We start from the raw sequence: 12,375 nt of genomic DNA on the forward strand, positions 1-12,375 counted from the left end.
TTTTTAAATTATATAAAAACTAGAATAAGACCCGCGCGATGCGCGGGATGGTAAATTAATGATAGTATATAATAAATATTAAAAATTGTTATATTTTATAGAAATAAATTAAATATGTATAAATTGAAGTTAAATTTAAAAGGTGTTTTATTTTAAATAATTTGTAGTACAAAAGATTCGGATGTTGGAGTTGTACAAAGTGATATTTTTATTTGGTGGTTTGATTTTTGCATTTGTTTTAGTTGATGGACTTAATCATCTTATGTGGCGCTCATCCTTCTTTTTTTTGTTGGTTGTTAGAGTTGGTGCTTTCTTCTTTTTGTCGTAGATTCTTGCGAAGATATGTTCTTTATGAATTGTTGAGTTTGATGCACTTTCTATTGTGTTATTTGGTTCTATTTTTGTATGTATGTTCTTCTTTCGAAGATGTGTCTTGAATTTGTATGGTTTTCTTTCTCCTTAATCTCTTGATGGGGTGATGCTTCAATGTCATTATTTTTTTGAAATGTCATTAGATTTGAAGCAGTTGTGCCTAATAAGTTTTTTGCGTCGCCATCAAATAGTACAAAAGTTATTGTAACACTTTAATCTAAAACCTTTAATTGAATTCTGAACCTAAAATAAGTATTGGGCTAGCAACTAATAATTTGATAGATGAGATTATGAAAAGTATATAGAGTTACCTTATTGTTGGATATTGTGGTGTTTGATTACATGTGCCACAAATGTAGTTGTTTCTTTTCTTTTATATGTTTTCTTCTGATATTTTTTACATTTAACATAGTTCCATCCTAATTTGTCATCAATTTTATTTATAGTTGCTAAAATTGTGAAGATCTTTTCCTATTCCAATATTCAATTTATGTCATCATTAGGTATATCAGTATATGGTATTTGAGTAAGTATAAATGTATGATGCATGTTTTGATTTTTTTTGTCATACCTGATCATCAGATTTTCATTGCATGGCCAATAGATCTTTGATAGTTATTCGATTTCTAATCGTGCTGCTCTGAAAGAATAATGCTCTATTGAGTAAGTTTGAGATGTGCAGTTTGGAAATAAATTTTTTGTGCTAAATTTGATGTTATGTGAAGGAATAGTGATAAGAGACTTATATATGTAGTTTAAATGGTATGGAATTTAAATACTTCTAACGTAAAATGTAGTTGTTTCTTTTTTTTTTATATGCTTTCTTCACACTTTTTACATTTAATATAGTTCCATCCTAATTTGTCATCAATTTCGTTTATAGTTGCTAAAATTATGAAGATCTTTTCCTATTCCAATATTCAATTTATGTTACCATTAGGTATATGGTATTTGAGTAAAGTATGAATGTATGATACATGTTGTGATTTTTTTTTTGTCATACCTGATCATCAGATTCTCATTGCATGACCATTAGATCTTGGATAGTTATTCGATTTCTAATCATTCTGCTCTGAAAGAATGATGCTCTATTGAGTAAGTTTGAGATGTACAGTTCAGAAATAAATTTTTTGTGCTAAATTTGATGTTATGTGAAGGAATAGTGATAAGAGACTAATATATGTAGTTTAAATGATATAGAATTTAAATACTTATAACGTAAAATTTATTATGATTAATAATATTATTATGACATTCGCGACCAATATGGGAGACTATGCTATTTGAGGTATAACTCATTGGCAAAAATTAAAATGATTATAATAAACATAATTATAATAATAAAATATATTTTTCATTTTTTAAACTTTTAATTTATAAATTAATTGTTGCGGTTATAAATTTATTGTATTGTTTATAACAGTAAGATATAATAAATATAGGAATATGAATTTGTTACGGACTGACGGTCCAGCCCAAGAAACCGCCGGGTCGGGGCACCGCCCCACCCAAACCCAAGGAGCCCTAACGGATCCCTTCGGGTCGGTTAGCCATAACCGACCCAGAGACCAACCACCTCACAACCGCGCCACTAGCCGGGTCGGAACCCCCAGGGTCGGTACCCGAGGTACCGACCCCCCTCCCAAAAAACCGCCGGGTCGGGGCACCGCCCCACCCAAACCCAAGGAGCCCTAACGGATCCCTTCGGGTCGGTTAGCCATAACCGACCCAGAGACCAACCACCTCACAACCGCGCCACTAGCCGGGTCGGAACCCCCAGGGTCGGTACCCGAGGTACCGCCCCCCCAGTACGGACGACCCGCATGCGTGGAAAGTGACAGCTCAAACTCTCCACCAATGGGCCAAGCCACCACTAGGCCCACCCAACACGCTATATAACGGGAAAGGACAGCTCTCCCCCGAAGGTACGTCACATCCTTACCTAACTTTGCCACCCTTAGTACGGACTCTGACTTGATCGTCGGAGTGTCCTTGCAGGTGGCCACCCCCTCACTCCGCTCGCTCCCCAACGTTGCCGGTACCCGCTCCGCACTCGCCCGGGATCTCTCTCTCTCCTTATCACCATTCATCGACAACCCGATTACCCGAGAACCCCAGGTAACGAACATTGGCGCCGTCTGTGGGGATCCCGACGCAGACATGGAGCGGCACATCACCTCAAAGGAGCTCCGTGAAGGTGGCGGAGCCCGCTTGAGTAGAGCGAGCTCGACAGCCCGGAACGCCGAGCACCCGAGGCCGTCCGTTCAGCCCAACCAAATGTATACCCAGACCCCTAAGAGGTGCCATCCTTTCGGTGGGACAGGAGCCGACAGCGCCAGGATCATGCAAGAACTCAGGCACAGGGTTCAGAACTTGGAGCGGGAGTTGGCGGCAAGGGACCAATCCCAGGGAAACGCCGGCCACTCACACAGCGGCGCTAGCCAGTCCCACGCCCGCACCCACTCCCCCTCACATGTACACAACAGCCAAGCAAGAAGCCTAACAAGGCGCGAATAGACACACACAAGCGACCTCCAGACCCACCCGAAGCAAGTTGGAAGGTCGTTGGGGTCCCAGAAAGAGGAGGACCGTAAGAGAGAAAACCCCATCATCGTAGGGGCAACTCCTTTTCATCCCTCAATCCTTAAGGTCCGGCTCCCGAGGAACTTCGATAAGCCAACGGACATGAGGTATGATGGGACCAAGGATCCCCAGGAACATGTCACGGCTTTCGAAGCAAGAATGAATCTGGAAGGAGTAGGCGACGAAGTCAGATGCCGGGCGTTTCCTGTAACACTGGCCGGCTCGGCAATTCGGTGGTTCAACACTCTCCCACAAGGATCTATCATGACTTTCGCAGACATCTCCCAGAAGTTTCTAGCACGGTTCACGACGCGCATAGCAAAGGCGAAACACCCGATCAACCTGTTAGGGGTCACCTAGAAACCCGGCGAACCAACCAGGAAGTTCCTGGACCGGTTTAACGACGAGTGCCTGGAAATTGACGGCCTCATGGACTCGGTCGCTAGCCTATGCCTAACGAACGGCCTATTGAATGAGGACTTTAGGAAACACCTAACAACCAGGCCTGTATGGACCATGCAAGAAATCCAGAGCATAGCCAAAGAGTACATCAATGACGAAGAGGTCAGCCAGGTTGCGGCGGCCAATAAACGGCAGCCACCCAACCCGCCACCTCGGCATGCGCACCAGACTGAAAGGTACAAGGAAACTCCTAGAGACAGCACCCCAAACAAACTACCCAAGCAACCACGGGTAGGGAGGTTCACGAACTACACGCCACTCACGGCGCCTATAGTAGAAGTCTACCAGCAGATTGCAGACAAAGGAATCCTATCCAGACCAAGACCCCTGAAGGAGAGAACGGGAGGCAACAAAAGCCTTTACTGCGATTACCACAAAGGGTTTGGTCATAAGACCCAGGACTGCTTTGACCTCAAAGATGCCTTGGAACAAGCCATCAGGGAGGGGAAACTAAACGAGTTCTCCCGGCTCATTAGGGAGTCGAGGAGACGGGAAAGAGAATGCTCCGAGGAAGACCGAAATCGGGCCGTCAAGCCTAGGCAAGAACCTCCAGGGGACGCCAACAACCCAGCCTTTGTGGTTAACATCGTAGTTGGACGAGATAGTCCCCCTAAGTCCAAATCAGCAACAAGGAAAGATTCTCGGGTGCTCTCCATCTCAACAGAGAGCCCCACTGCCAGCAGGAAGCCCCCCACCATATCATTTGGCCCAGAAGACAAATGGTTCAATGACCTTCCCGAGGACCCCCCCCATGGTAGTCACAGCAATGATTGGAACGGGACTGGTCAAGCGCATCCTCGTCGACACGGGAGCCGACTCAAATATCCTATTCAAAAACGTCTTCGACGCCATGGGACTCAAGGAATCCGACCTCCAAAATCACCAACATGGAGTCATGGGACTCGGCGACAATTTTATCAAACCCGACAGGACGATCTCCCTCCCAATCAGCCTAGGAACTGGCGATGCCAGGAGATCGGTTATGGCAGATTTCGTAGTCATAAGAGACTCCACCGCCTATAACATCATCCTAGGGAGGAAGACCATCAATGAGTTCTCAGCTGTAATATGCACCAAGTTTCTAACAATGAAGTTCATAACGGACAAGGGAACGGTTGGTTCCATAAGGGGAGACCTAGAAACGGCAGTCGCTTGCGACAACGCCAGTCTCTCCTTAAGGAGAGAGTCCAAAAAAGCAGCTAGTGTGTTCCTAGCAGACCTGAACGCCCGAATAGAGGACAAACCAAGACCTGAACCAGAGGGAGACATGGAGAAATTTCAGATAGGGAAGTCGGTAAAGCAATTCACCTTCATTAACAGGAATCTTCCCCATGAACTAAAAGGCCCCCTCATGGAAGTCGTAAGGGCAAATAGCGACCTCTTCGCGTGGACCCCATCCGACATGCCGGGGTTGGACCCCGAAGTCATGTCTCACCGACTGGCCATAAAACCCGGAGCCAAACCGGTAGCCCAGCGAAGAAGGAAGATGTCGCGGGAAAGAGCTGAGGAAGTCGCTAAGCAAACAACAGGGCTGCTAGAAGCAGGGTTCATCAAGGAACTCGAGTACTCGACATGGCTATCAAACGTTGTCTTGGTCAGGAAAGCCAGTGGGAAATGGAGGATGTGCGTAGACTACTCCGACCTGAACAAAGCATGTCCTAAGGACTCTTTTCCCCTCCCCAACATCGACACTCTGGTAGACTCGGCAGCAGGATATCGATTTCTCAGCTTCATGGATGCCTATTACGGATACAACCAAATCCCGATGCACCGACCTGATGAGGACAAAACTGCGTTTATAACCCCAGGGGGCACCTACTGCTACAAAGTAATGCCCTTTGGACTAAAGAACGCAGGGGCCACCTACCAGAGATTGATGAGCAGAGTCTTCCACGACCTCATCGGCAAGACGGTGGAGGTATATGTCGACGATATACTCGTAAAAACGGCAGAACCGGGCCAACTGATAAAAGACCTCCAGGCCGTCTTTGAGGCACCAAGGAAATACAAAATGCGACTCAATCCGCTCAAATGCGCATTCGCCATGGAAGCAGAAAAATTCCTAGGATATATGATAACCTAGAGAGGTGTGGAAGCCAACCCGGATAAGTGCGAAGCCGTTCTCAAAATGACAAGTCCTGGGTGCATCAAAGACATACAACGGCTGACCGGGAGGCTCACAGCCCTATCTCGGTTCCTCGGAGCATCTGCGGAAAGAGCCGCCCTGTTCTTTAACCTAATGAAGAGAGGAATCACCTTTGAATGGACCCAGGAGTGCGAAGAGGCATTCGAGCACTTTAAAAGGATACTCTCGGAACCTCCCGTACTCAGCAAACCCGGGAAAGATGAGCCCCTAGACCTCTACTTGGCCGTGACCACGTAAGCAATGGCCGCAGTACTAGTCAGAGAGGAAGATAAGACCCAACGACCAGTATACCTCATCAGCAAAACACTTCAAGGGGCAGAGACAAGATACACAAAGCTGGAGAAGCTAGCCTATGCCCTACTAATCTCATCAAGAAGACTGAAACAATATTTCCAAGGACACACAATCATCCTAAGGACCGACCAAGCCATCCGACAAGTCCTCCAGAAACCCGACCTGGCGGGAAGGATGATGGCATGGGCAGTAGAGCTATCCCAATACGACTTACAGTATGAACCAAGGCAAGCAATCCAAGCCCAAGCCATGGCCGACTTCCTCGTTGAGGTCACAGGGGAAGCACCCGACGTACCGAATACACGGTGGAAGCTCCATGTTGACGGAGCATCCAATCAAACGTTCGGAGGAGCTGGAATCATCCTCGAGAACTCGGCTGGCATAGCCTTCGAGCAATCCATCAAGTTCGAATTTTCAGTCTCCAACAACCAAGCCGAGTATGAAGCCTTGATAGGGGGACTGATGCTAGCCAAAGAAGTCGGAGCATCAAGATTGGAAGTCAACAGCGACTCCCAAGTCGTTAGTTCCCAAGTAAACGGCAGCTATCAGGCCAGGGACATGCTGCTACAGAAATACTTGGAAAAAGTAAAAGAACTATGCAAAGGCTTCAAGGAAGTAACAATCCAACATGTTCCTAGAGAAAGGAATGCCCGAGCCGACCTCCTCTCCAAGCTCGCAAGCACTAAACCCGGCACGGGAAACAGATCTCTGATCCAAGGGCTGGCAACAGAACCTGCGATCGTCATGTGCGCAACCCAAGCTCCAAACCCGCCCTCGTGGTTAGACCCGATCTCCCGATATCTAGAGCACGCAGAAACACCTCCCAACCAAAAGGAGGCGGAATTTATCAAAAGGGAGGCCCCCAAGTACACGATCATACAGGGACAGCTGTACAAGCGAGGGCTCCACCAACCACTATTAAAATGCCTGCGCCCCGACCAGACAGACTACGTCCTGAGGGAGGTACACGAGGGGTGTTGTGGTCACCATATCGGGGGAAGATCTCTAGCAAGGAAAATCATCAGGGCAGGATACTACTGGCCCACCATGATGTCAGATGCTCAGGAATTCGTAAAGAAGTGTAAAAAATGCCAGGAAAATGCCAACTTCCACAAAGCGCCTCCCGAGGATCTCAATCTAATGTTGGCCCCCCGACCTTTCGCCCAGTGGGGAGTCGACCTCCTGGGCCCATTTCCCCCAAGACCCGGGCAGGTGAAGTACTTAATAGTAGCAATAGATTATTTCACCAAGTGGGTAGAAGCAGAACCACTAGCCAGCATATCCGCAGCGAACTGCCAAAAGTTCATGTGGAAACAAGTGGTCACAAGATTCGGGATACCGGAAGCCGTCATATCAGACAACGGGACCTAGTTCACCGACAAGAAGTTCAAAGGATTCTTGGAAGGACTAGGGATCAAGCAAAAGTTCTCCTCAGTCGAACACCTTCAAACCAACGGCCAAGTTGAAGCGGCCAACAAAGTTATCCTAAAGGGGTTGAAAAAACGACTCGAGGGGAAAAAGGGCTCATGGGCAGAAGAACTAGCCCCAGTACTATGGTCGTACAGGACCACCCCCCAGTCATCCACCGGGGAAACCCCTTTCCGACTCATGTACGGGGTCGACGCCGTCATCCCAGTCGAGATCGGGGAACCGAGTCCAAGGCTGCTCCTCGGTGGGGGTAGCGAGGCCGTTGAAAAAGACCTAGCCGACGAGACGAGGCAAATGGCACACCTGGCGGAAGCAGCTATCAAGCAGAGAGTAGCCCTCAGATACAATGGCAAAGTACTGAAAAAAAACCTGAGAGAAGGCGACCTAGTCCTACGACGAAACGACATAGGCCCACCGACACCAAGAGAAGACAAGCTAGCCGCAAACTAGGAAGGACCTTACAGAGTAAAAGAAGTCCTCGGCAAAGGGAGCTACAAGCTAGAAAGGTTGAATGGGAACGAAGTACCGAGAACATGGAACATGGCGAACCTCAGAAGGTTCTACTCGTAAGAAGGGGCGGCCAACGTGACCCCAACCCCCATTCCCATGTTCCGCTTTTACGATTTCTTTTATGCTTTATGTGAATACCTACCTTTGTTTAAATTTGTTTATGCATTACAAATCCCTTTGTCTAACAGTATGATAAGTTTATCTTTTGCAAGTTCATGCTATCCCAAGCCTCAAATAAAATGCAGCGTGAAACGGTCGACCTAACGGTGACCCGGGACTGATCACCCCGGGAACCATAAGGGACCAAAAAACGGCCCAAAGAAAATCAAAACGATAATAAACGAACAGAAGCAAAAAAGCCACGACGGCCCGAACATACGGAATAAAAAGCAACGACCACGACAGCCCGAATAAAATCCAACAAAAAGCACAAAGAAGTGTTCAAATATAACTAAAAGGCGTCCACCAACGGGCCCAAAATGATGAACATTACAAAATAAACAAAGTTAGATCCTAACAAATCAAAGGATGTCAACAATCTTCCCACCTTCCACAGTCTTCACCGCGCCAACCTGAGAGAGATCAAGGTCGGGAGCCAGCACCGCCACCTGTAGCTTTATCCCCTCCTCGGTCAGCTTAACGGCATCACGAGCTCCCCTGGCAAGATCTTTGTTTCTCTTCTTTAGGGCCGCTACCTCCCGAGCAGCCGCCTCCGCCGAACTCTCAAACAACTTCAACTTCTCTTCCAGCTCCTCAACCTTTTTCTTCACGGCTGCAGTCTTACCACGGGAGGCATTCAGGTCCTTCATTAAAGCCATGTCCCGATCCACTAGCCTATTAATCTCCTTAGCATCCTCCTCAATTTTCTTTTCACAGTCAGAAAGCTTGGTTTTTAGAGACTCCTCCCGGGATCGTGAATCCGTCAAATCCTTTTGGGAGTTCCTAAGCTTCACCTCCATGGCGTGATAGCTACCCAAGACAGGTTCAACCTTCTTGGTGATAGCAGCAGCACGGAGGAGACTACGATAGATCCACCTAGCCTGCCCGGAGAGGTTGGCCTCATGGAAATACTCCTCGGTACTGGGGAGTAATTGAGACTCGATGAAGCCCCCGGCATCGAAGTTCTTCTCCATAACAGAGAGGGCCTTGCCGGTGTCCCGTTTTCTCTTTTTAACATTTCCCACGAGTCTCAGTTCTTCATCACCAAAGTCGTCCTCAAAAATCTCCACCCCCACATCAGAAACCTCCTCAACCTTCTCGGAAGGGACAGCATCTCCCTGGTGAACCGGGCCGGTCTCGGCCGCCCGATCTCCGGTTTCCCCGGTCTCACCAACCTCCTCCTACCCTTGGCCCGCTGGAGGGTTCGATGGAGAGTCACCTTCACCCTCCTCATTTCCCTTGATGAGACTCATCAATTCAGCTAAAGTTTTCTTCCCGCCAGCCATGGAAACTGTGAACAAAGGAGAAAGGAAAGACGTCAATAGATAAGAAAAGGAAAATACAAAAGTGCAAGGAAGAGATATCCCACCAACATACGACCGATCGGCTTCCCGGTCTCCCATTAGCAAGCGAGGATTAAGATTCTTTTCACCAAAAATAGACAACAGAATGTCAGCAATGCTATGATCCTCCTTATTCAACCAGTCATAAGATACTTTGATAAGATAATCAGATCCCGCACCAAAACTCTAATAGGTCGGGATCAGACGAGCTCCCTCAGCCGAGAGCCAAAAAGGATGATGCCTTTCTACCGGTCTAACTTTAAAAAAGGTAGACTTAAACCCGTGAAAGGAGTCCTCAAAGAGACCAAAAATCCTACGCCCCTGTTGGGCCCTAAAAGACATATAACCCTTCTTAACCTTCCCCTGGCTAGAAGGGTTCGTGAGCAGAAAAAGGTAAAGAAAGACGTTCACTGAGATCGGAAGCTCGAGGAACTCGCAGACCATTTCAAAACACCGAATGGAGGCCCAGCTATTCGGATGAAGTTGCGATGGCACAACATCACAGCGATTCAGCAAGCCCATAATAAAAGGGGAAAAAGGTAGACGAAGCCCTAAAGTCGTGAACATAGGCTCGTAAACCCACAACCAATCAACAACTGTCGGGGAAGCCAAATTCTTATGGCACACGCGCTCACGAGCAGCAGGGACAAAGACCTGGTAGAGCGCCTCCTCGGGACCCCCCCCCCCAAATAAGAGTCCAGCTTGTCGTAACTTCTGGAGACTTTCCCTAGTCACCTTGGAAGGGGTATCCTTCACGTCTGAGGAAACCCAAGCATAGTGGTCGACGAAGTCGGCCAGGGGGCGCTGGGCCTGGCTCGAAGAAGCAAGACGATCGTCCATACCTACATTGGGGGCACCACTAAAGTCAACATGGGAAGTCGGAAACCCTCAAAACAAGAAAGAGAAAAAGGAAGCTACAAATCTCCCCCTAAACCCAAAAATGCAAGCAAAAAACCCAGGAAAAACCCAGAAATACAAGCAAAAAACCCAGGAAAAATCCAGAAATGCGAGCGAAACTAAAGAAAAATCCAGTGGCACCCCCTCTAAAAAGGAAAAACAAACAAGAAACGCAAAAGATCCAAGCATGCAACAAAGCAAAAGCGCCAGAAATAAAGCAACAATTGAAACAAGGGAAGAACGAACAGAAAACTCACAAGAAGAAACAGGAGATTGCAAAGAAAACAAAGAGCAAGATGCTTCAAGCAACAACAGCAGTATGAACAAAAGAGGCAGCAACACTGAAGAACTTGCGGAGAAGAGAGGAAGAATAGTAAAAGAGAGGAGTGGGGGTTACGAAATTAAAGTAAGACAAGAAAAGCGTAACCGCCGAGGAGGAGCCCCTAAAGGGTAGGGGCATAACTGCCATTTCACCTAAAATTTCAAAACAACGAAGCGACGGGCATTAAATGCTCAGCGCCAAAACCAAAAGGCGGCACGAAAATCGAAGCGACCAAACGCGAAGAAAAACAAAGCGTCACCCACGAACTGCCGAGAAAAAGAAGAGCTCACGACGAACGCGCCCAGCCACGAGTCTCGGACCTCGAGGCTAACGCGTTGGGGGCACTGTTACGGACTGACGGTCCAGCCCAAGAAACCGCCGGGTCGGGGCACCACCCCACCCAAACCCAAGGAGCCCTAACGGATCCCTTCGGGTCGGTTAGCCATAACCGACCCAGAGACCAACCACCTCACAACCGCGCCACTAGCCGGGTCGGAACCCCCAGGGTCGGTACCCGAGGTACCGACCCCCTAGTATGGACGACCCGCATGCGTGGAAAGTGACAGCTCAAACTCTCCACCAATGGGCCAAGCCACCACTAGGCCCACCCAACACGCTATATAAGGGGAAAGGACAGCTCTCCCCCGAAGGTACGTCACATCCTTACCTAACTCTGCCACCCTCAGTACGGACTCTGACTTGATCGTCGGAGTGTCCTTGCAGGTGGCCACCCCCTCACTCCGCTCGCTCCCCAACGTTGCCGGTACCCGCTCCGCACTCGCCCGGGATCTCTCTCTCTCCTTATCACCATTCATCGACAACCCGATTACCCGAGAACCCCAGGTAACGAACAGAATTTAATATATTTGGAAGTTACAAATTTATTGGATTTTATTTTTTAGTTTTTTATTTGTATATTTTATTTTTTTGCTGATTTGAAAATAATAGTTGATTTGGCAAGAATTGAGTGGTTGATTCTAGTTGTGCCAAGTAAGTAATATTGCTGACATGATATTAGTAGGAGGAAAGAAATGTCTCAAAAGTAATGTGGTGCATGCTTATGTATCTACTTTTATATATTAAGAATAGATGTGACAAAAATACACATTTATAAACTTAGATATTCTTCGTTAATAGAAAAGAGTAATACGACAAAACAAAATTTTCTCTGTGACAAATAAAATTTTGACAAGTGAGCCACCTTAGAATTTTTTGTTAACCGAGTATTCTCTAGACACAGCAAGATATTTTTTATAAGTTTTTAAATTATTTGAGATATTTTTATTAATAACAAAATTAAAAACATTTTTATCAGTAAAAAGATAATTTTAACATAACTCATTTAACTCTAAACCCTACGACATTAAGCTTTGTGGGAGTAATGAAGATTTTGGTAAAAGAAAAAATAATGGAAATTAAGTATCAAATAAAAATTTCTTTGAAAAAAAATTGGATATCAACTAAGTTGAAATTAGAATAGGTTTTGGGAGTCAAAGTGAATTGACTGTTTGACTTGATCAAAAGAAGACGTTAGTAACATGCAGCATAGAAACGGACCTATCAAATCTTCAATGGTGCGCAGAACATATAGAGCTCGACGTTAACGGCGGCGCCGGGAACGACTAAACTAATGCCGTCGTGGTGGAGGCCAGAGTAGTCTCTGTTCGTGTTTTCTGTCGTTGAAGAAACTGATGACGGCGAGCGAGGAGGCGCAGAGATCAAGCTCCTTCGTCACTCGTCAGCGAACTTATCATCATGATGATCTTCACGTCGCCATGCAGCACCTCAAACCTCTCCAAGTATAGCGGCGGGTGCGTGGGCATCGCATCCATCGCCGCCGCGTCACCATTTCTCTGGAA

At 46.8% G+C, this 12,375-nt stretch overlaps 1 protein-coding gene across 3 annotated transcripts in view; it reads right to left on the minus strand.

Moving 5' to 3' along the window:
• Nucleotides 1-12,375, minus strand: part of LOC107632222 (TMV resistance protein N-like) — a 100,832-nt gene that overhangs the window by 77,007 nt on the left and 11,450 nt on the right. The window lies entirely within an intron of this gene.

Source organism: Arachis ipaensis, chromosome B03 (genome assembly GCF_000816755.2).
Source record: "Arachis ipaensis cultivar K30076 chromosome B03, Araip1.1, whole genome shotgun sequence".
In the NCBI taxonomy this organism is placed as follows: Eukaryota; Viridiplantae; Streptophyta; class Magnoliopsida; order Fabales; family Fabaceae; genus Arachis; species Arachis ipaensis.